Consider the following 24,571-nt stretch of genomic DNA (forward strand, 5'->3'; position numbering starts at 1 on the left):
ACACTTGCTTGGGGACCGGAGGTCGGATTGCTCCTATCAATCCCTGGCACTTTCAGAATCCCAGAATCAGGTCCGAGATGGTCAAATGTATGAACTATTATTTTGCTGAAAATGAGGGATCGGTATCCTCCCCTGCTTCACTCTGGGAGGCCTTTAAAACTGTGATTCGTGGTCAGGCTTTGTCCCTTGTGGCCGATGAGAAACGGCGAGACCAAGCAGAGGTAGTGGATTTGGAGTCTGAAATTGCGATTTTGGAGGGACGATTGGATGCTGGAGTGACGCCTGAGATACTGCATGTTTTGGCTCTTAAGCAGTCTGAGTACAGGGCTCTGGTGACTGCCTCGGCGGAGGCGATGCATCGTATGCAACAAGGACGACTCTATGATGTGGGTGATAAGGCTGGGAAGCTGATTGCGTGGTTGGACAGGCGGGACAGATTGAATCGTGTGGTGCCAGTGGTCGAGAGAGATGATGGTGTGCGAGTTGTGGACCCGGTTGAGATAGTCGATGTGTTTGCACAGCATTTGCGAGTCGTGTACGCGCCGGTTTCGGGCCTCCCGGAGGAGGACTCGTCTTTGTTACTTCGTGATCTTGACCTACCCAGTCTTTCGGAGTCGGACGGGGTGTTCATGGAATCTGATTTTTCCGTTGATGAGGTTGCGCTTGCAATTCGCTCCCTTCGTTCGGGGAAGGCTTCGGGCCCTAATGGTATACCGGTTGAGCTCTATAAGCTATGCCCAGACAAAATGGCGCCATATTTGCTGCGTATGTTTGCGGCCTCGCGAGACCTTGGCTCTCTTCCCAGGGATCAGAGACTGGCCTCCATTGTGGTCATTCATAAAGAAGGCAATCCCTGCGAGCGTTGCTCGTCATACCGTCCGATCTCCCTTTTGAACGTTGAACCCAAGATATTGGCCAAAATACTGGCAAATCGACTGGTCACGGTGATCGGCAGGCTGGTCCACCCGGATCAGTCCGGTTTTATCCCCCAGCGCAATACTGCCCTCAATCTTTGTCGTTTGCATGGCGTTCTTGCGAGGGCGGGATCTCTTCGTGAGCCGGCCATCTTGGTCTCTCTAGATGCTTCGATGGCTTTTGATACGGTCGAGTGGCCGTATTTGTGGGCCGCCTTAACCAAGTTTGGTTTTGGTCCTAAATTCGTTACATGGGTTAAACTCCTGTATGAGCAACCGCTTGCAAAGGTGGTGGTTAATGGCCGAGCCTCGGAGCCTTTCGCTCTTGGGCGAGGCACGAGGCAGGGTTGTCCGTTGTCGCCGCTGTTATTTGCGCTTGCGCTTGAACCGCTGGCCGCTTGGCTCCGGTGGGAACCCTCCCTAAAGGGTATCCGTTGGTCTCCGGGTTTTGAGGACCGTGTCTCATTGTATGCAGATGATATCCTGTTATATTTGACGTCCCCTCGTAAATCACTGGGGGTTCTCTTTGATGTGCTGCGTTCCTTTGGCCGCAACTCCGGTCTGGTTATTAATTGGTCTAAATCCTGTATTTTCCCGCTCACCAGTGGCCCTCTTTCTTTGCCTCGAGTATGTCCGATCCCGATTCGCCATAATGGTTTTAAGTATTTGGGGATTTATATCTCGCTTGACCCTGTGCTGCGTTATGATCGGAATTTGCTGCCCCCGCTCACTCGGCTTCGGTCGGATGTTGCGGCTTGGTGTGCTTTGCCCCTATCCTCCTTGGGACGGGCTGCATTGTTTAAGATGATGTCCCTCCCCCGATTTTTGTACACCATACAAAACGCACTTGATTTGGTGCCGGCTCACTATTTCCGTGAAATAGAGTGTCTCCAGCGAAAGCTGGTGTGGGCTGGTCGACCTCGTATTGCATTAGCTAAACTCACGCTACCCTGGTATGACGGGGGCATTGCATTACCTGATATACGACGTTATTACTGGGCATCTCAGTTGAGCGCTGTGAACCATGCTATGTATGGTCCCGTTCCTAATCCTGCTTTTGAAATGGACCGTTGGCTCTTGCCTGGGGGAGATTACTACAGGGCACTTTACTCTAGAGGTGCCAGAAAGAACTTAACGGGTCCCACGGCAGTGGCAGTGCGGGTTTGGGACAGCGCTACTGCAGCTACTGGGTGGACAGATAGGCTTACCAGAGCGACCCCTTTATTTGCTGCTGAGAGGTTTGGTGAGCTGTGGACTTCGAAGGGATTTGACAGGTGGGACCTAATCGGAATTAGTAAATTGGATGACCTCTGGGTCACGGATAGGGTGAAGTCCTTCGGTGAATTAAAGCAGGCATATGGTTTGCATGACTCGGAATTCTTTCGATATCTTCAGGTCCGCCATGCCATTGGGTCGGTCTTTCCGGCCGGTTCAGATATCCCGGAAAGTTCCCCCCTGGAAGATAGGGTGCTGGACGGCCATGTTCCGGACAGCACTATCTCTCTCTTTTATAAGAAACTTATTAATGCTCGGTCAGACTTGCTCGTTCACCTGCGGGACGTCTGGACTGCTGATGGGCTGGAACTGGATGACGAGGATTGGCAGGCTGCGCTGTCCTCTCCTAAAGAGGTCGCGATTCCGGCGCGTTTGCGACTTGTTCAGCTGAAGATTCTGCATCGCGTCTATGTCACGGGTCCCCGATTGATGCGTATGGGTTTCTCAGAGGATGGGCTGTGTCGGCAGGGCTGTGGCATGCTTGCTACTTTCCTCCATATTGTATGGGAATGTCCGGTGGTTGCGTCCTTCTGGACGGGAGTGCATGAAGTGATGGGTGAAGTTACGAATGTTCGATTGCTACCTGAAGCCAGGCGCTGTTTATTGAATGTGTGGGAACCAAATGATTGTAATGTCGCTCAGACTCAATGGGTGACACTGGGCAATATGATCGCGAAGCGAGACATTGCGCAAATGTGGGGGTCTCAGAGGGCCCCCTTGGTCTCCAGATGGGAAGAAAATATGGACTGGTGCATGTTCAGGGAGAAGATTGTTTACATCTCCCGTGGTAGGCCCAAGAAATGGGGGAGGATATGGAACCAGTGGAACGCATTTCGTGGAGATATATGTGAACCCCCTTTCACTGATCCCCCTGATATTCCTTGTTCCCCTTGACTGTGACACTCGGCTCTTTCCTGTGCTGCTTTACTGAGATATTCGTTGGCTCTGGATCCCCGTTCCTCTCCCCCCCCCCTCTTTCCTTTTCTCTCGCATCCTGATGCACCTCCTGTCTCGCAGATTGTTTTCTAACTGCTCCTTCCCGCAACGTATGAAACGGAAATGCTGATCGGACCACAGCCTTGTTTTCTCTTTCTTCGTTCTTATTGTTTGAATGTTATAAAAACTAAACCTTTTACATCCTCTCGTTTGGAACTTAAAGTTTCTTGTTACCATAGCTGCCGGACCCCTGGTTGTCGGCTGATGAGCTGTGTACCAAGTCATGTCTTGCTTTGTTGACCTAGCCGGCCCAGTGGGTTGTAGGCATGAAACTGTACTTTCCCTTTTTTGTGAATAAAGGTTTTTAAAAAAAAAAAAAAAAATAATAATAATAAATGGTGGCGCGCGCCTGCTAAAGAACTAAATGAGCCATGAAAACAGCGCGGCACCCAGCGGCAGCAGGGAGTGAAGCGAAGCCCGAACGGGCCATCGGTGCAATATTCAAGCTCTGCTCCGCGCGGGAGCGCATCACCATTACGCCGCTCCCAGCGGGAACCTCTAAGCTGCCAGCAGGCCATCGGGGAAAGTAAAACATGCCCGGAGGGGCCGCCCAGTTCATGAATAACAATGCTTCAGCAGGAGCGCCCCACAAAATCACACCGCTCCCAGCTGGAGCCTCTCAAGCAGTCAATAGTCTGAAATCAATAGCGCCAGCGAGCGCTAATCGGGGAAAATATGGCAATTTACAAGGAAAGCATAATGGCCCCTAATACAGCCAACACACATATTTAAACACAAGTATTCCACATAACGCGATATAAGCGCAAACGTAATCGCAACATCGCCAAGATAATTCAAAAGTCAATTACGACATAAATCGTAACATTATGTTCTGACCACTTAACTGTCTGCGTGAGCAGCAAAGAAAGAGGAGGAGAAACAGGATAAAGTAGCTCTTATAGGGCTATACAGGATGTGATGTATGGACAAGCATCATGGGAAATGTAGTTTTATTTGCATTCAAAACGTTTTTCATTGGCTGCTGTGAGTAGCAAATAAAAGAAAGAGAAGCATAATCAGAAGCCTCCGGTCATGTAATAGAATCATAAACGTCCAGTAGTCAATTAGTGAGAGAAAGAGAGGTAGAAGGAGACCACAATAGCTCAGACGGCTCTTCTGTAGCCACGCTCCTATTGGCCAGGTTGACGAAACTTATCTAGCCACGCTCCTATTGGCCAGCATGGGTGGCTCTTCTGTAGCCACACTCCTATTGGCCAGCTCGGACGACTCTTCTGTAGCCACATTTCTATTGGCCAGCTTTGACAGTTCTTCTCTAGCTCGCCCGTATTGGCAGCTCAGACAGCTTGTCGGGTAGTCACGCCTCCTCAGGAGAGGACCACCTATGCTCTGCCTTGGCTTGGCTGACAGAGCTTCACTGCCAGCTCTAGGGGAAGCCTGTCACTGCCAGCTCTAGGGGGCGTGGCAGGCCCTCCTTGAACCATCTGATTTACCAAGAGCAAAGCCCCTGTTGTACATTGATTCTTCTTGTAATATGGCTGACAGTAGTCATTAGCCCGTCCTTAGTGTTTTCACCTTCTCAGCCTTCCTGAATACCTGTGAGTGTTCTAACCTGTACCAGAGTGTTCTACCTGTGTCAGTTGATGGTCTAGTCAGCTGGCGAGGTTTTGTACTCAGCTGTGCCTTGAAATAAATCTACATGTAATCAACCTGAAGTATCCTGTCATCTATCACCAAATTATTTACAACAGCCCCCTCCCTCATCAGTTCTCCCCTGTCGTCCCCGCCTGCCCACAATCCTTTGCGAAATATCTGCATACAAACCCTCATGTCATTTCTCTTTCATCCCTAAAACCATGAATAAATGGTTTAATGAATCCTGTGCTCACAGTTTATCTTGCACGTTTTTGTTCCAAACTCTCTATTGTTAACCGGCACAAGTTGCAGCCTCACCCTAACCTTATCGGGCGATCATACTTTTGGTTTGTCTAAAAGATCACTGGGTGGAAGCAGTTTATGATGTTTCACTTGTCCTTTCTGTGGTAGTGAATCTCAGTTTTGGACTTTTTGGAAGATGTGTACTGTTTAAGAGAAAGCGTCTGAATCCTAAATTTAGAGAGATGTTTCATAACGTAAGTATTTTGGTATATAATATTAGTGGGGATGTATTATTGCTGGTTAATTTTTACACTGAAAGTCAGGTTTGAAAAGGACTTGTTCCCGCACACCAGTCACTTTCTAAATCTTAGACACTCTCCTCCTTGGGGGGAATGAAGACGATTGAGGAAACTGTTGTACAGTGCTTTGCTTCTTTCTTGCGTCAGCACTCTGGATTCCTCCCTAGGTTCTAAGTTCTGGAACTCTCCTTTGCCAGGTTGACAGTTGGAGCTGTGGTTGGACGGGGAGGCTGTTCTACCTATACCTGTACTGCAAATAAACCTCTACTTCACTTACCAGCTTATGGAGTCAACTTTTCATTTATAACATTTGGCGACTTGGACTTGTGGAGTGTCCAATCATCTTCTCTCCGTGTATTGCTGCAGTCAACAGAAACCCTACAGTGCGGTAGAACCAAGAAATCAAGGAGCCTCTCAAGAACCCCGTGTGTACAGCCAGGACACCGACATCGTTTCCGCTTCAGTGATGACCACCTAAAAGAAAAAGTTAGTTTCTGGATGTTCGCGTTGTCCCAAGATTTCCGAAAGGACTTTGACGTCATTTCATCCGCCGCGCATGAATCACGGTGAGTTACCTAGCAACGCTAACTCACACTGTGCTCTAACGCATGTAAACACAAGCGGCGTAAGCGGCAGCGTCATTGAAACACAAACGGCGTTTGTAACGGCATCTTTGGAACGCAAGCGACGCCAGCTGCAGCATCTGACATCAGCGACAGCATCACTGGAACGCAAGTGGCAACAGCGACAGCGTCACTGAAACGCAAGCAGCGCCGTTGTCGACATCTCGATAACACGAGTAGCAGCGGTGTCACCGGAACAAAGTTGGCAGTGTCATTGGAATGCTTATCTAAGCGAAAACGTCAGCATGTTCAATTCTGACACCTGATGTGTCTTTGAGGCGCATTTCTTTTGTGCATCGACCCCGCTGTGATCCGGTATTACACGCACGCCACATTTGGTCATTTGTTAGTATTTGCCTGTGATGTTACTTATCTCCATGGAAATGCTCCTGATTGAGCAATAAACATCGTTTCTTTGCCACAGACTTTCTCTTTTGAAGTAAGCATTTATTTTAAACCTCTTTTAACATTACTGCTTGGTATACTTGATTCTCTTTACCCAGCTAGTAGTATATGAACATGGCTCAAGCGATCAATGTCGCTCTTCCTCCTCAATTTTTGTCAGAACCAGGCAATCCCCCTATAGCCTGGGAAGACTGGATAGTCATGCTCTATAATTATATTGAAGCTTTAGATGGTGAAGACTATTCACCTAAACGGAAAAAAGCTTTGTTAATGACCACGTTGGGTAAAGAGGGACAGCGTCTGTTCAGATACTTACCACAAGTTCTACCTGCAGGGTCACAAGCTGACTTTGATGAGTTTAAAGAGGCTATAACAAGATTAGGAACTCGTTTTGGTAAAGAAGAGAATCTTATCCTTCAAAGATACAAATTTTATAAGAACAAACAATTAGCTGAAGAAAGTATTGATGAGTTTGTAGCGAGACTGCGTGAGTTATCAATCAAATGTAACTTTGGCTCAATGGCAGATGAACTAATTAGAGATCAGCTGGTTGTTCAAGCCAACAATAGAAAAGTACAGGAACGTTTGTGGGCGGCGAAGAACCCAACTTTGAAAGACGCTATAGAACTTGCCAAGGTTGTGGAGGAAAGCGAAAAGTGTATGAGAGAACTACAGAAAAGTAGTTTGGAGTCCAAGGTGGCAGAAATCTCTCATAAGAGCACTTTTAGCGAAAAAAGTGAGGATGAAGCTGCTGCCATTGCAATTGTTAGGAAGAAGGGTTATGTTCTTCAGAAAAAGAATGTACAACAATCATCTTTTAGCAAAAATAATCAAAAGATGTGTTCTAGATGTGGTAGTTTTTCCCATTCTTCGGAGGGGAAATTTTGTTTTGCAAACAACAAAGAGTGTCTACGGTGTGGTAAGACGGGGCACTTCGCTAAAATGTGTAAGAATAAGAATAATTCGAGAATTACAGTTGTTAATGAATGTGTTGATTTGAGACGTGATGTCAACAAAATCTTAGTTGTGACTGACACTGTGTGCGCGTGTGATAACCAGAGAGGTAATCCTTTTAAGGATGATTTTGTAATTGATGGGAAAGTTATTACACTTATGGTTGACACTGGTTCAAAGTGGACCATAATCCCCAATTCTTTGATGAAGAGAGTGTGGGGTGAAAGAGTTTTGAAGACATGCGACATCTTCCCGTCTGGTTACCAGGGGGAGAAAATTGACATACTGGGCTTCTTCGAAGCTGATATTGTTTTCAAAGGAAGATCAGCTTGTGGTAAAATATATATATCTGCAGATGGACCAGCAATTTTAGGCCGTCATCATCAATATGATCTGCACATAGTGGTTGATCCTAGATCTGATAATCCTATTTCAATTGTCGAGACCTCATCCATGGAGGATATATTGGCCCGATTTAAAAATGTGTTTAGGGATCAGTTGGGTGAGCTGATTGGCTACTCTCATCGCATAGTTCTCAAGGAGGGCAGTTCACCTGTACAACACAAAGTAAGGAGGGTGCCCTTTGCTTTGCGGGACGAAGTTAAGGCTACTCTTGAGGAGATGCTCCAAGGGGGTATCATCAAACCCATAGAAGCATCTCCTTGGGTTTCGCCTGTTGTGATCTCACAGAAACCAGACAACAAGATCAGGTTCTGTGTGGATCTTCGCTCCCTAAATAAGTGTGTTGTAGCTGACGTATTTCCCCTACCAAACATTGGCGAATTAGTTTCAACCCTTAAAGGAGCAAGGTTCTTTAGTAAATTGGACCTTAAACACGCCTACCATCAAATTTGCCTGGACGAAAGCTCAAAGCATTTAACTGCCTTTATCACCAGTGAGGGCACATTTCAATTCACCAGACTACCTTTTGGGCTAGTCTCAGCTGCTAGCGTGTTCCAGAGACTTGTCTCTGAAGTCTTTAAGGGTCTTGATAAGGTACTGTACTTTCAAGATGATATCTTGATTTATGGCAACTCTCTACAGGAGCACAACAAAATCTTACAAGATGTGTTACGTAGAGTGGATGAGGCTGGTTTGACATTAAGAAAAGAGAAGTGTGCCTTTCTGTTGAGAGAAATAGAGTACTTAGGATTTTGCTTGTCGGAAGAAGGCATCAAACCCAAGAAAAACTTACTTGAAGCCATTGAGTTAGCACCCTCCCCAGTGGATAAGGATCAACTTCGGTCCTTTATGGGCTTGATCGAGTTTTATTCAAAATTTGTAAGAGATTTCTCTTCCAAGACTGCTTCCCTCAGATCCTTACTTAAAAAAGGTGTCAAATTTTGTTGGACCACTGAGCACGAATCTTGTTTTAAATTGATCAAAGGGGAACTCAAAACTGCAGATGTACTCACCCCTTTTGACACTGCTCGGTCCTCTATTCTCATGGTTGACGCCAGTGCCATTGGCCTTGGTGCGGTCCTTTTACAAAGACATGGCAGTGTGGAGAAAACCATAGCTTTCGCGTCTAGGCCTTTGTCCACCTCTGAGTCTAACTACTCGGTAATAGAGCGTGAGGCTCTTGCCGCTGTCTGGGGAACAAGCTACTTTCGTACCTACTTGTGGGGTTACAAGTTCGTTTTGCGTACAGACCACAAACCCCTTTTAAACATCTTAGCTCCGGGTGGGGCTGGTAAGGGCTCCCCAAGGTTGGCGAGACTAGCTTCTCGCTTGCAAGATTATCAGTGTGAGATCGAATTTGTCCACGGGTGGAGGAATATCCAAGCAGATTGCCTGTCCAGGCTCCCTATTCCTTCCACTTGTGGTGGTTCTGAGTTCACGTCTGATGATCTAGCGGTTGCTGTTATGGAGGATGTTTTGTTGGTGGGCGGTGGTTCATTTTCCCGTGATGAATGGTCCAAAGGAATGGAAGAAGATCTGACCTTGAAGGCTGTTATCAGTCTTGTCTCTAATGGTACTAGGAGAGAAAGTACGGTTAGTCCTTCTGTCAGACCTTTCCCGAAAATTTTAGATGAACTTTCTTTAGAAGGTAAAGATGTTTTGATGCGAGATGATCGTTTTGTCCCTCCCAGACTATTAAGAAGGAGGATTCTAGACTTGGCCCATGAGGGACATTTGGGTCAAAGTCTCACTCAACGCCGTGTCAAACAGAACTTTTGGTGGCCCTCTATTGACAATGATGCAGTTGATTGTGTTCTAAAGTGTAGCTTCTGCAAAGAAGGGGAGAAGCGCCTCAAGGTCTTGGGCTCTCGGTCCGCACACAAAATTGCTTTTGATGATACTCCCTGGCACAGTGTCTGCATAGACTTTATAGGTCCCATGAGTGAATTACCCACCGACCACCGTTTCGCAATTGTTCTAATCGATTGTTTTTCAAAATGGCTGTGTGTACAATTTGTAAAAGAGATCACCACTGATGTCACCATTAAGTTTTTGAAGGGTATTTTTATCAACGAGGGGTATCCTTGTGTCCTCATCTCAGACAATGGGACTCAACTCACCTCCTCGAAAATGACTTCATTTGTTAATGAGTGTGGCATCAGGCATCAGAAGACTAGTCTTTACAACCCACAGGGTAATGGCCTTTGCGAAAGGGTGAATCGCCTTGTCAAGGGTGTGATTCAGATGTTTGTTGAGACTGGTTGCTTCTCTGATGAGCGTGTCCAGGAGATGGTCTGGGCCTATCGCTCCACACCTCACAAGAGTGGTGAAAAGTCTCCTTTTGAATTTATGCGTGGTCGCATTCCTGTAAGCAAATTGACCCCTGCTTGGTTAAAGGGTTCTGGCGGCGATGTCCCCTTAATTCATGACAATACCCTCCTTCCCATCTCTGTTGGTGACCTAGTTAAAGTTAAGCCGGGAAGACTTGCTAAGGGTCTCAGCAAGTTTAGGGGTCCTTACAGAGTCAAGAAGGTTTTTCCTCATTTCATCGTCTTAGCCAATGGTGAAAGTTGGAACTACCGCAGAGTAGCTCTCTATCAGAAACGTAAAGACTCTTCTTCTGATGACCTGTTTCCTCCTCAGAGTGTTGGTTGTAATGGTTATTTACTGTCTTCTGGTGGTCCTTCTGTGCTCAACCCCTTGTCAACTGGACGGGGGGAGGTGGGTGGTGGTGATGCCTCCACATCTTCATGTTCATACTATAATGGTTCTGCGGTTAATTCTTCTGCTCCTGTTTCTCTTGCTCCTGCCTCTGTATCTTGTGATCCTGTTTCTTCCTCCTCTTCCTTGCTTGATGCTGGTTTGAGGAGCTCTCGCTCCCGTCGTCCACCCATGTACTTAAATGATTATGTACATTAGTGTTTCTTAATTCTTTTCCGTGTTTCCTTTCCTTACAAAGAGGGGAGATATGTTGTACAGTGCTTTGCTTCTTTCTTGCGTCAGCACTCTGGATTCCTCCCTAGGTTCTAAGTTCTGGAACTCTCCTTTGCCAGGTTGACAGTTGGAGCTGTGGTTGGACGGGGAGGCTGTTCTACCTATACCTGTACTGCAAATAAACCTCTACTTCACTTACCAGCTTATGGAGTCAACTTTTCATTTATAACAGAAACCTTTGCCGATCGCTACAGAAGAAGGGTGAAATGAGGAGAAACTGCAGTGGGCTTTGCAGAGCAGAAGGGTGAAATGAGGAGACGGATTACTTTCTTCACGAGAGGGGCGGAGGACTCAAGAAGGAAGAAAGCAGCCCCCACTTGTCCCCTCTGCTTTACAGAGAGCAAAGCCCGCCCCCCGCACCCCTCTCGTGAAGAAATGAACCCGTCTGCTCATTTCATCCTTCTCCTCATTTCACCCTCCTCCTCTCTGCGGCGCGGCTTCTCGAATCTTCTTTCTCCCTAAAGCAGGCGCGCGTTTGTGATCAGGAGGTGTGAGGAGAGCAGAGACAAGGGGGCTCGGGCTGCTCCTGGGCAGAACTTATATTTACCCACAGCGAATAACATGGAATCAAGCCGTACACAAGCTCCCCAGGTTTTGTCAATCCTTTAGCATAATCAATATATCTTTACTTATTTATAAAGAGCTTCTAGTTTGAAGTTCCAAAAATTCTAGAAATGATTCTCACGGCCACACGAAGTGCGCGTGATCACTCACCCCAGGATCAACACATGACTCGTACATATAATAGTGTGACTGAAGAGCGAATCCCAAAAATATCATCAGCTGATAATGTTAGTGCGAGGCTGCATGTCGTCACGATCAACAATGTAAAGCTAGTACAAAATCGTTCAGCATAATCTGAGCATACAAGATTCATTTTAATGTTTCTTTATGCCTCTAGACGTGAAAGGAACGCGCAATAAGCATTTGTATGCAAATATTGAGAAAAGGACTGTGGGAAACAGCAAAGGCTTGTTGAAGAGCGAATTCTAGAAATAGAATAACCTGACAATGTTAGTGCGAGGCTGCAACTTGATACGATCAATGGTGAGTGTGGTACAAAAATATTCAACATAATTTGAGTGTTCAGGATTAATTAAAATTGATATTTATTATGCCTCTAGAAGTGAAAGGGACACGCAATGACGGTTTGTATGCAGATATTACGCAGAGGATTGTGGGAAGGCGGTGTTACTGACAGTCTTTTGGCGCTGCAGAGTTGTCTCTTCACCAGCGGTGGAAGCACATTAAAGACACAGCATGGACCCATTACCTGCACAGCTGCCAAGGTTTCAGATTGCTCACCTGTTCCTTTTAGATAGTTTCAGTGTACTTATGAGTAACATTCAACCACTATGAGTGACACTTTCTCACAAGCAACATCAAGCAATGACAAATATCAGATATTATGCCCATATGAGCATCACATTTAAACACTGAGGAGCAGATTTACAAGCTCCCGCCCCAAGCCTGTCACTTTTCGCATACTGGTAGCGGAGGGGGCTCCGCCATATTTACAAGGAGAGGAAAAGTCACGAAAAGCCACCCTGCGTGACTTTTCCTCTCCTTGTAAACACGGGCCCTTCACACGCAGCACTTTGCGTTGAAGGGACATTACATGGGTGTTGCTGTGGGTGTTCCCACACAACACCCATAGAACAAGACACATCTCAAGATTTACGAGAAATCGTAAATCTGGAAATGCGTCTGAATGCTACGCCACCCTATAGGCGCAACGAGGAGAAATGTTTTGGCATGCATCGAAAATTCGCAAAATAAGGAATCGCAAAAATTTGCGATTCCTTATTTTGCCATAGCAAATTACCATCAACTACAAGTTGGTGGTAATTTGCGATTTCTTAACCAAAGTTTGCAATTCCTTAAATGCTATGTATGTAGCATTTTTTAATTGCAAATTTTGGTTAAGAAATCGCAAATTACCACCAACTTGTAGTTGATGGTAATTTGCAAATTCTTCAAAAAATGCACAATTTTGTATTTTTGAAGGTGGCATGTGACGCACACACATGCCCATAGGGCATGTATGTGCGCCATATGCACACACATGTACATTTCAGGGGTGCAGCAGGGTGTCCTTGAGACACCCCTGCACCCTTGAAATTATTCTCAATTTGCGATTAGCAAATTGCGAATCGCAAATTGAGATGTATTTCACAATCATTCCTATGGGCCTCCTGGCCCATAGGAATGAATGGGAAATTATTCCTTATTTGCGAATTCTCAAATTGCGAATTCGCAAATAAGGAAGATTAAGAAAACGCAAAAAAATAGCGATTTTTTACATACATGCCATTTTGCGATTTCTAAATAGCGATTCCTTAAAAATCGCTATTTAAAAATCGCAAATGGTTATGTTGGTACATCTTCCCCCAGGTTACTACGTATAGGGAGTTCAGAAAAGATCACATCTGAGTTACAATAATAATACTGTAAAGGTCCTCTCTTATAGAATAAACTAGCTAAAATACTACATGAAATTCCATAGGTCAGGGGTAAGTGATGGTAAGTTAACACCCTCAGCTACAGATGTCGGTAACTTCATACAAACATAACAGTCACTAATTTCCATAGCTTCTACATAGTGTACTAATAGATTAGCAAATACATTCAAGTGTGTTCTATTTCTAATTCTACTATAGTGTAATCCTAGTGTAATCTCTGATGCTTCTAAATCTGTTTGCTTTTGTCTGATACTAAGTGCCTTTTCGTGTATATCTACCTTTTCTGGTGCATCTACCTTCTCATGTATGTTAGTGTCATTCTTTATGTCTGTACTCATTATATACGGAATATCTACTGTCAGTCCTAACCATACTACGAGTACTATCACTATGCTAAATGTGCATATTCTACAGCATGTTTTTAAACAGTTTCTTTTCGGTCTTGCATTAACAGTATGATCAGCCATTTTTGATTAAGGAGTCTTAACCCCTCTTTGTAACTCTTACACATTCTTTTAACCTGTGTATTTTCTCAAGTTGGTCTCACTTCTTCGTCAGTTTGCTCAGCAACTAATTCAACATCACTTTCGTCACTTATTTCTAAGTTTTCAAAATCTTCAAGAATGACGTAAGTCCATTCAGGGCCTCTGAATTTATTATTTAGTCTCTTTAAACGTGGACTTCTCCTTCTGGGTTGTACTGTGGATGGTCCAGCTTGACTTGATATCTCATTCACTTGTTCTGGTTCTTCATCTATTCTTTCAAGGCGAAATATCAGTCTTTTAACAAATCTAGGCCACTTGTCTCCTTTTCTGAGTCTTTTAGCTGGCACTGCGCTCTGTCCTTCTTCAAATGTTCTTTTATTTTCATTCAGTTGATGCACATCTATTTCAATGCTGTCCTCTGTATCCCTCTCCATCTGACTAGGTCCAGGAATTATTTCTGTTTCTTCTGCCTGGTTACTAATCTGGCCTTGTTCAGATGTTTGCTGGACTTGACTTTGACTTTGATTTGATTCGCCTTCTTCTTCATGAACACGATTTTCTACACCTATCTGGTCCTGCTCGGGCTCTTCAAACTCTTGCGCCTGAGCTTCCGCCCTAAAGCCTGTCTGTCCCTCCTCAGACTCAGGAGTTCTTGGTGGGGTGTTGATTGTCTGATTATCTTGATCTTTCCTTATCTGGTCCTCCTCAGAGTTACTACTGACTTGGATTTCTGTAACCTGAGTACGTTCTTATAAACCTGTCTCATCCTCACTATCGCTCCGACTATCTAGATAAGTCTGGCTTCTGGTTCTCACATACTCTGCAGGTATATCGACTACTGGAATCCAATCATCCTGACTGGTGCTCGGTCGTTCCTCTTCAGATACTTCAGGATCGATATTTTGAGACCCCTCAGCAGCACAACCTTCAGCTTCGTCTTCATCAGGTTCAGTCACTCTTTTCGTGTGACTGGCATGAATCCAGTGTGGAACTCCTGCACACTTTACAGCTGTGGTAGTTACCAAAACTACTTGACGTGGTCTTCACCACCTTGGTGCTAGGCAAGATTTCCGAGTGTGTTTCTTTAACACTACCCAATCACCTGGGTTCTGGTCATGTGCTGGAGTTGCTTGTCTGGTGACTGCGTCTTCCCCAACCTGGTGAGCGATAGAATGCACTCGGTCAGCCAGTTCTTTGCAGTACTCCAGTACTAAGTCATCAGATATATTTAGCCGCTTGTGTCCTGGTACTCATGCTTGCCTCATTGCTCTTCCCATGAGTATCTCATGAGGAGGACTCAAGCCTGTTTTCCTGTCTGGAATACTTCTGAGCCCCATCAGAACAAGAGGTAAAGCATCTGGCCACTCTAATCGGGTAGATTCATACATCTTTCCCAATCTTGACTTGATTGTGCCATTCAGTTGTTCTACTACTCCAGAAGCCTCTGGGCGGTATGCACAGTGCAGCTTTTGCTCAATTGTGAATGCTTCACAGATTAGACCAATTATTTCACTATTAAAATGTTTTCCTCTGTCTGATTCAATTGTTACTGGAAAACCGAACCTTGAGATGAGCTCTCTGAGTAAGAGTTTGGCTATAGTGATGCCATCATTTTTCTTTGTGGGGTAGGCTTCCACCCATTTTGAAAATAGGTAGACAATAACAAGAATGTATTTTAGACCTCTACAAGGGGGTAACTGAATGAAATCAATCTGTAATCGTGTGAAGAGACCTTCTGCTTCACCAATTTTTCCTGGTACCACTATAGTTTTCTTTCCAGGATTCATTTGTTGACAAATTAAACACCTCTGGCAAAGTGCTTCTGCTATGTTCCTGAATTTCGCATTGAACCATGATTGTCTGAACAGTCTTATCATGGCATCCCGCCCAAAATGTGAATCTCCGTGATACATCCTAGCCATAGGAGCAAGCATACAGTTTGGTAACACAGGCCTACCATCAAGGTAAATGATGACACCATCTTCAACCCTTCTCTGACAACCTATTTTCCTCCATTCTTCCCTTTTCTTTGGTTCTGCCTCATTCTGCAAATCTCTCACTTCCTCCCATGTTCTCACACCATCAAGCAACATAAGTTGTCAGCTGTTTCGACTCGTTTCAACTTTCCTGTTTACAGCCATTTTATATTTGGCACAATGCTGGGCTAACTGGTCAGCATATTGGTTACCAGCTGTCACTTTGTAATTTCCAGATTGGTGAGCAGCACACTTGACCACAGCCACTTCTTTTGGCAATTGAATTGCTTCAAGCAAATCCTTTACATATTGACCATTTTAATAGGAGTACCTGAAGAAGTCAGAAACTCCCTCTGCATCCAGAGTTGGTCAAAGTCGTGCACAACACCGTAACCACACTTACTATCAGTGTAAATGGTTACTTTCCAATTTTTCCCAAATTTGCAAGCTTTTGTGAATGCAACCAATTCGGCTATTTGTGCAAACTTGACTCCAGGTAAATAGGATGCTACAACTGGGCCTCCCAATGTGCACACAGCATAGGCAGCACTTAAACCTCCTTCCTCATGTCTCATGCATGAACCATCTACAAATAGCTCATATTCTGAATTTATTAATGGCTCTTCTCTTATATCTGGACGTGGTTTAGTACTGTATTCAGTCAAGTCGATACAATCATGTTCGACTTCTCCTCTCACTTCTGCAAAGTGTGAATCAGATAACAGGGTTGCAGGGTTCAAAATATTGCACCTAGCAATGGTCACATTTCCTGCACCTACAAGGATCCGCTCATACTTAGTCAGCCGACTAGGAGTTAGGTACTGAGTCTTGCTCCTTGTTAACAAAATCACAACTGCATGTGGAACATACAACGTAACTGGATGTCCCATAATGATAGACTCACTTTGCTCAAGACTCATGCAAGTTGCAGCTACTGCTTTGAGACATCCTGGCAATGCAGATGCCATTGGGTCCAGTGTGGAAGAAAGGTATGCCACAGGACGTCTCATCAGACCGTGAATTTGGGTCAGAACAGAAAGTGCACAATTATCTCGAGTGTCACAGAACAGTGTGAAATGTTTGGAACAATCTGGCATTCCTAGTGCTGGAGCTGTACACAGACATTCTCGGAATTTTAGGAAAGCAGTCATGCTTTCATCATCCCATTCTACTGGTTCTCTTGCACTCTTCTTTGTCATTTGTATCAGTGGCTTTGCTAGAACTGCAAATCCCACAATCCATTGCCTGCAATAACTTACAACTCCAAGAGACATTCTGATCTCCTTTTGAGTTTGAAGCAAATGCATGTTTTGAATTATTCTGATTCTTTCTGTAGTAACTTTTCTAACACCTTTTTTGATCTGGTGCCCCAGATATTTCACTGATGTGGTGCAGAATTGCAGTTTTTCAGGTGACACTTTATGTCCTCCCCCAGCCAAATGATTCTGTAAAGCAATGATATCCACAACACAGTCTTTTCGCGTTTTAGACGCCACCAATAGGTCGTCTATATACTGCACCAAGACTGACTGTCCGGGCAGCACCAAAGACTCAAGACACTTTTTCAAAATCTGATTAAAAATCAATGGGCTTTCTGTATACCCTTGTGGAATGCAGTTCCAAACGTACACATGACTGTCGAATTCAAAAGAAATTTGCTATCTGAATGTAATGGAATCGAGAAAAATGCATGACACAAATCTATGACGGTAAACCATCCAGCTTCCCATGGTATCTGATACAGAATCACCGCAGGGTTTGGCACAGCTGGACAGCATGGGACAACAATCTTATTAATTTTGCGGAGGTCCTGTACGACCCTGTACTTTCCGCTTGGCTTCTTGATGCCAATTATGGGTGAATTACATGGACTACTCATTATTTCTTGTAAAATGCCTGTTTCAACCAAACGCTTTATTTCTGCTGCAACACCTGCTTTAATTTCTGCGCTCATTCTGTACTGTCGAGTATTTGGGTAAACTGCACCTTCTTTCACTGTCACTTTTATTGGATCTACATTTGCCATTAATCCAACATCTTTTCCAGTGAAATCCCACACAACAGGATTCACTGTATGCTGTAACTCATTGGGCATGTTTTCTATAGTCAGCTTTTTATTTTCGGTCTCTTGTTTTCCCAGCATTAATTTATAAATGCCATCTTCATATGGGGTCTGAATTTCTACAACACTTGCTGAGCAAAAGATTGTGCAATTCATTTTACACAAGTCCCTGCCTAACAGATTTACTGGACTTGAGTCGCACACAACAAATCTGTGCATTTCTTTAAAATTGTCTATTTTAACTTCCATTGGTTCTGTGACTGGGGTACTAATTTGTTTATTAGAAAAGCCCACTACTTGGATCACTTCTCCCGAGAGAGGTAGGTTTGGAACGTCTGCTGTTCTCACATTAGAACGGGTAGCACCAGTGTCCAACAAAAAGGTAACATCATTTCCCTCAATATATGGACCTGACTGATCTACCGGAAAGGATGCGCCAAGTACGCATTCCTCGTCCTCCCCTCTCAGGCACCGTCAGTAGGTGTCTTCACTGAAAAACGTATCACTCAAAAGAAATTGTGATGTTGTTTTGTCTCTCCTACCACTTCCCTCCCAATTTGTGGTATCCACACTGTAATTTTTCTTGCTCACGGAATCTGGCATAGGGGCAAGTGGTAACTGGTTTTGTATTACCTGCTGTTGCTGTTTCCGTGGCACCCCATTCTGCGTCTGTGGATTCAAATTGTTAGTGGAGACATTACGGCTTTGTACAGCCTTACACTCGTTTCTCCAATGCCCCAACTTGCCGCACCCATGACAAGGAAACTTTTTCTTAGCTTCCTCCCTATTGAATTTTCCCCTGGGCTTGCCCTCGTTACCATCTCCTTGTGTCTGGTTACTGTTCATTTGGCTTAATTGGAGTTCTTGTTGTTCTGCTAATTACACTTGTGCCCACATTACCTTTTCTTGTAATTCTTTTCTTTTATTGTCTATTTCATCTTCACAGTATTTGGCATATTTAAGGATTTCATCAATCGGTTTGGCCTGCCAGCAGTTTTTATGATCCTTAATCCATTGGGAAATTTCTGGTCTTAATCCAGACACAAACCGATATATGAAATGAGTCATGTCTTTCATGTCGATATTATCTAACCCACTATACTGTTTGAACACTTGTAATAGTCGTTCATAATACGCATGTACAGATTCATCTTTATTCTGAGTGGTTCTATCTATTCTAGTCCAATCAGTTTCCTTTGCAGGTACTTTCCCCTTGAGGTAGAGTATTACTTGGTTGTATTTTTTCATTACCTCCTCAGAGGGGCTCCTGTCTTAGGGTATTCCTCACTAGGCCAATCAATAGCAATTTTACATTCAGTCCATAAATCTACAGGAACAACAATGTCACATATCCATCTAAATCTTTTAAGAGGCACTGCGAAACTTTTACAAATCTTTCGACTTGTCTGTACCACTCTACAGGTTTTTCTCAAAGTTTTGGGAAGTCATTTGTAAATGACAAAATATCTTGTCGGGACCATGGGACATGTACATAACCTCCACCTGGCACTTCTCTCATGGGACACAGCCTTTCTACTTTTTATGCTTCCTTTAACACATATTCAGATGCAGTTCGTTTTGCTTGAGCCTCTTCCTTTTTCTTTGCCCACCTAGTTTTCCATCTATCTACGTCACCCCATTTTTGCAATAACGATATGACTCCTTAATTTGAACCTTTCTACCTGACACATTCATGTTTTCCAAATCTTTGTCAGAAAATTCAGCTCGGTATGGTTTCTGTAACACTTTAGATTTACCAATGTCAATTCACATATTGGATGCCGTATCCATTAGTTTTTCATGAAACACCCTTGTATTTCTAGTAATGCTCTTACATATGAACAATAATTGATCTTCACTGAATGTATTTAATCTATCTAATCCCACATTTCCAGCAATCCTTTCTTCTAATTCGACCCTTCATTTAAATACGTCTAATACTTTTGGCTGTGACTTTGGTTTTTCTATTTCTCATAACCATCTTTCTATTTCTTCTGGGGTAACTACTGTGGTATTCATTGTACCTGATGATGTTTCCATTTGTACCTCTCTAGAATTTCGGGAAGTACTTTTCCTGACTGAATTTCTTTCAGGCTCTCTTATAGGTAAATCCATAAGGGAAATTACTGATTCACATTCACTTGCTTGATCATCCACTATTAATGTTTCTTTTTGTGGCTGCGCTACAGGTGTAGTTAGAACAGGAGTTTTAGGACTAGATTGCTTATCTCCGTACAAAGGAACGACCGGGCCAATAGTTACCGGAATTGTCAGGGCTTCAGGACTTGTATTTAATTGGGATATTTTCTGAATTAACTTGCTTCTCTGTTTATTCAATGCTTCTCTTTCCTTTTCTTGTAATACTTTTTCTAATGAAGTTTCATGTATTACTTGTAGAATCAAAGGCGGTTTCAAAAACGGAGCAATAGAAATACTCCTGCTTGGTTCCTCATTATATGGTGGTGGATTTTTCATTAATAAATCCTCCAAATAATCATCTTCTGGATTATCACTAATCATCGGATTACTTGTTTTGTCTGTACTTATACTTCCTGACGTATTTTCTTGAGTAAATACAGGATACAACCCTTCCACCATCATGGACCGTCTCCATTGTTTCATTTGCTTATTTCTATTCTCAAGCGGAAACTTAGGATAAAACTTACTCAGTCCTCTGTCACTTCTGGGTCTGTCTCGCTCAAAAGCCTCAATCTCCCATTCTTCTAGTGCCTCATATTGCGTAAGTCTAGGTCTGGGGTCTAACTCATGCATGCAATTTCTCAAATTGTACAAAACTCTACCATTAAAGGTACCATGTTCTGGGAATGCTAAAACTCCGTCATCTTTAGTGTATTCTACCCAATTCTCTAACCACACACAAGTGTGATAGCCTCTTTCAAACATCATGTATGATGCGGGCATATTCGGTGGTGGAAAGATAATTCCTTCTCTAGTCTTAATCGGTTTATCCTTTTTAAAGAAATTCTTTATTCTCTTGACGAATTACATTTTTCTTTCACCTCCGTACATGATATAAGGTCTACCTCTTATCATCTATTCTTTTGCAAAACCCAAGTATCTTCTATCAGGTCGATTTGCTATAAATCCTGGATCTAAATGCCACATATAATAAAAAAAATTAGACTTATATGGTGATTCACAATTGTTTACAAAATACTTCCAATACCAGCGCGTCTCTTATTATTCAGTGACCAATCAAAACTTACAGCCTGATTCATCAAGCTGATTTGCGCTCGCAAAGGGCCAGATTCTGAGAATCTGGCCCTTTGTGAGTGCGATTTTTGCATTTGGGATTCATCATCCCAAATGCAAAAATCACTATTACCGAAATCGCATATTTGCGAGGAATTGGATTTAAGGAATCTCTAATAGAGATTCCTTAAATGCAATTCATCAACCAATTAGAAATAGCGAAATCGCAATATTTGGTCTCAATTTACCACCAAGTCTGACTTGGTGGTAAATTGCGAAAATAGTGTAAAAAGCACTTTAGTGCATTTTTTTCTTTTGCATGTTACACACACACATGTCCTTTGGACATGTGTGTGCGCAACACCTGTTCAAATGTGCATTTAAGGGGTGCTACAGGGTGTCCTTTGGACACCCCTGGCACCCTTAAAATCGCTATCTTATTTGCGAGTAGCAAATTGCTACTCGCAAATAAGGGATACTCCCCATTCATTCCTATGGGCCTTTTGGCCCATAGGAATGAATGGGGAGTTATTCCTTATTTGCGAGTAGCAAATTGTTACTCGCCAATAAGGAATGTGTAGGAATCGCTATTTATTTAGCAATTCCTACATGAATACCGTTTTGCGAGTCCTCAATAGCGATTCGCTATGAATCGCTATTAGGGGCTCGCAAAACGGCCCGTTGATGAATCAGGCTGTTAGAATTCAAATTTATTCAACCAATAGTTGCGCAGCTTTTCCTGTGAGACTAGTTCTCACGTTCCTGTACTCACCCCTCCTTTACAAATACTATCTCAGCTAACACGCCCGCTGTCAACCAATACCAGCGGGGCTCTGAGTGGCGTCAGCGCAGCACTGCGACTGACTCCCTCTTTTCACCTTTAAATGCAGAATTTATTATTCAACAACGTAAAAACATTCGCCACTGTACCTGAGTGACTGATTCAGAGGAAAGGTAAATTCCACTCACTACGAGTAAATCCCTTCCATTTTCTCTTCATTTTCTCTTCATATACTACGAGTAGATCCCTTCCGTCTACCCTTCACGCAAGCATTAGAGAACCTGCTACTCCCTCAGACTTATCCTCTCTGGGATATACTGAGGCCAAAGTTTCACCAGCGAACCCCTCTGCTATCAATCAAGCTCAGAAGAACCTGCTACTCCTTCCGTGTGACCCTTTCTAGGGGATATCACAAAAAAAGTCTCTTTGCTATCATTTATTCACACATTTATACAGAAAATCCCTAAATAGTGCTTCCGGTTCTACCTAACCATGCACTTATTTCCCACAGGTAAGTGACCTCACTGCAGTGTGGCTTCCATTTACCGCCCGCTATTCTGCCCCCGGGGATTCCAGAAAACATTAAACAGGTACGAACAATTTTTGTTAATACATAAAATCACACCGCCACCCACAGTTAAAGTTGATACGCCAGCGCTACAACCCTCACAGCAGCTAACAGTCTTACCCCGATTGGATTATAAAATTCACCGACAGAGTGCTCCGCCAGCACCCCTACTCCCAGAACCCCGATTGGGTTATCGAACCTTCTGACAGAGTGCTTCGCCCACACCTCTGCTCTCGATCACCTATTGAGTGTGTTGGGTCAGTGACAGGTCAGCTATTCGGACAAGTCGGACAAATTAACTAGCTAAACCTACTCTAGTTATACCATTTTCCAGGGCAGTGTACCACCCCACAATGTTGCAAGTGTAAGGATCCCCAATGTTGATTATACAAAAGAATGAGAAGAGGTCATCACACCATACCAAAATGAAACTTTTGCTATGAACATTAATATTTGTGTTCCCGCCCATCAATTTATATTTCCCATGCATCTTTATTCCACCCAACAATGGAGAATTTAATATCGAATACAATGTATTAACATTGGTACAGTTGGTCTTCCTCTCGTGGGGTCATTAATTGACTTTCTCAGGCGCATCTTGGCTGAGACTGTCCTTGGCTTTGTTTCAATGACAAATGACTTCCGCTCCTACTGGCAGTATGATTTTCAAGCTGGAGTAATAACGCCTCCCAGGCCCAAGATTATTGTTACCCGAAAAATAGAAAAGAAACAGTTTTAGAACAAGAATAAATGAATGCACTGTATACCATGTATCTCTACTCTATTCCCATTATTTATTTTTGACTATTGCATTAATAATTAGGCAAAACAAACAGCTTAGCAAAAGCAGTGGAGCAAGCTTCCTGCATGTGAGGACACAGAGCAGCCATCTTAGTCTTAGTGTGCAGAAGCAAAAGTTACCCACCAAAGCTGAGCGTACATCATGTCACGTGAGTGTGACTGACGCACGCGCAATAGAAAACCCCGCGTAGCAGCGGCTATGTTAATGCAAGCGGATTACGATTTGTAAAACACATAGGCAAGCTTCGCTCGGACACCCATTATGATGTGTAATGCAATTATTAGTTCACAAAACTTGTTAGTTAGTGCATTATAAGTTATTAGCGAGGGTTGAATACAAGCAAGTCGCTTTACGTGTGCAACCTTGCTCCATCAGTATTATTAGAAAAAGGCACTTTCAGCAGCTGTTTACCCACATCTTCGCCGAGCAGGATTGTTACCGTATCAACAGCAGCAGGCTAAGTCAGCTTTTCTGCTATTGTGTGGGTTTTTTTACTCTGTGCAACTAGATGGGCCACTTTATATGAAGACAGGAGGGCGTTACTAATAATTTTGTTTTGTTTTGAAAAAGTGGATTTTTGTAGTTTGGCTTCTGCAACTTTTCTTACAAAACATTCCCTTGGCTTTCCGACCACATTAGGGTGAAGACTTTCAAGATGCCGATTAAGTTTACTGGGAAGCATGGATTCCTGAGCCAAAACTTTTAAACAGATTGCACATTGAGGACGCTCCTCAATATTAACCTGAACACACGTGAAACCATAATCCATATACCTGTCATTGTACTTTCTGTACTTGGCTTTTCGTTTCCCGTCCTCTTTTTTGTCAGAGGAACCTGCAACTTCACTTTGCTCAGATGAACTTGGCATTAGAAATCTCTTCAATGTCAATCAGAAAGATGGAAATCAGTTGCGCTCAACTTAATTATTCAGAGGGAGAAGAGAAGAATGCACAACAATATATAAGAAAGATCTTTCTATCTGTAAAGTTCCTGGTCTTCTTTTCTTTTCCTATGCTCAAGTATTTCCAGGTTTGTTCTGGGTCTCATCTACAGTCTCCACGGAATAATAAGCCTGAAGTACAAAACATCCAGTTAATACAAGTATAAGAAGAACTAAAGTTATTCTCTTTCTAATGATGGATCTATTATTTCTGTTATTTTCCAATAGTAGCATATGATGATGGTGACCATTTGGACTTATTATTCTTATTGGTACCTAGCAGAGACAGAATGAGCATTCAGTTTTTTAATGGAATCTAAGAGCGTGCATTTTTGCAAAGAATGAAGAAAGCAAAATTGCAGCTAATGTGTACATCAGACTCTGATTTGTAACAGCAAATAACACACTTCAACAATTCCTGGGTACAGCCAAGACATATCACAGAGTATGCAACAGCACGGACATATGGTTTTTCATCAAAATCATGGCAGTAGTTTCACTATTGGTCCCATTCTCTGACATAACCAACCAATATCTGTTGAGTATTTTGCAATCAAGGCAAAAGAAAAATGTACAAATGCATG

General features: G+C 43.4%; 1 long non-coding RNA gene across 1 annotated transcript in view; it reads left to right on the top strand.

Annotated features, from left to right (window-relative positions):
* LOC144819241 (uncharacterized) overlaps positions 1 to 24,571 on the top strand; it is a 63,122-nt gene that overhangs the window by 10,329 nt on the left and 28,222 nt on the right. Inside the window, exon 2 of the long non-coding RNA XR_013607243.1 lies at positions 11,600 to 11,745. This is a non-coding gene — a long non-coding RNA (uncharacterized LOC144819241). The remainder of the gene's footprint in view (positions 1 to 11,599; positions 11,746 to 24,571) is intronic.

Source organism: Lissotriton helveticus, chromosome 2_1, assembly GCF_964261635.1.
Source record: "Lissotriton helveticus chromosome 2_1, aLisHel1.1, whole genome shotgun sequence".
In the NCBI taxonomy this organism is placed as follows: domain Eukaryota; kingdom Metazoa; phylum Chordata; class Amphibia; order Caudata; family Salamandridae; genus Lissotriton; species Lissotriton helveticus.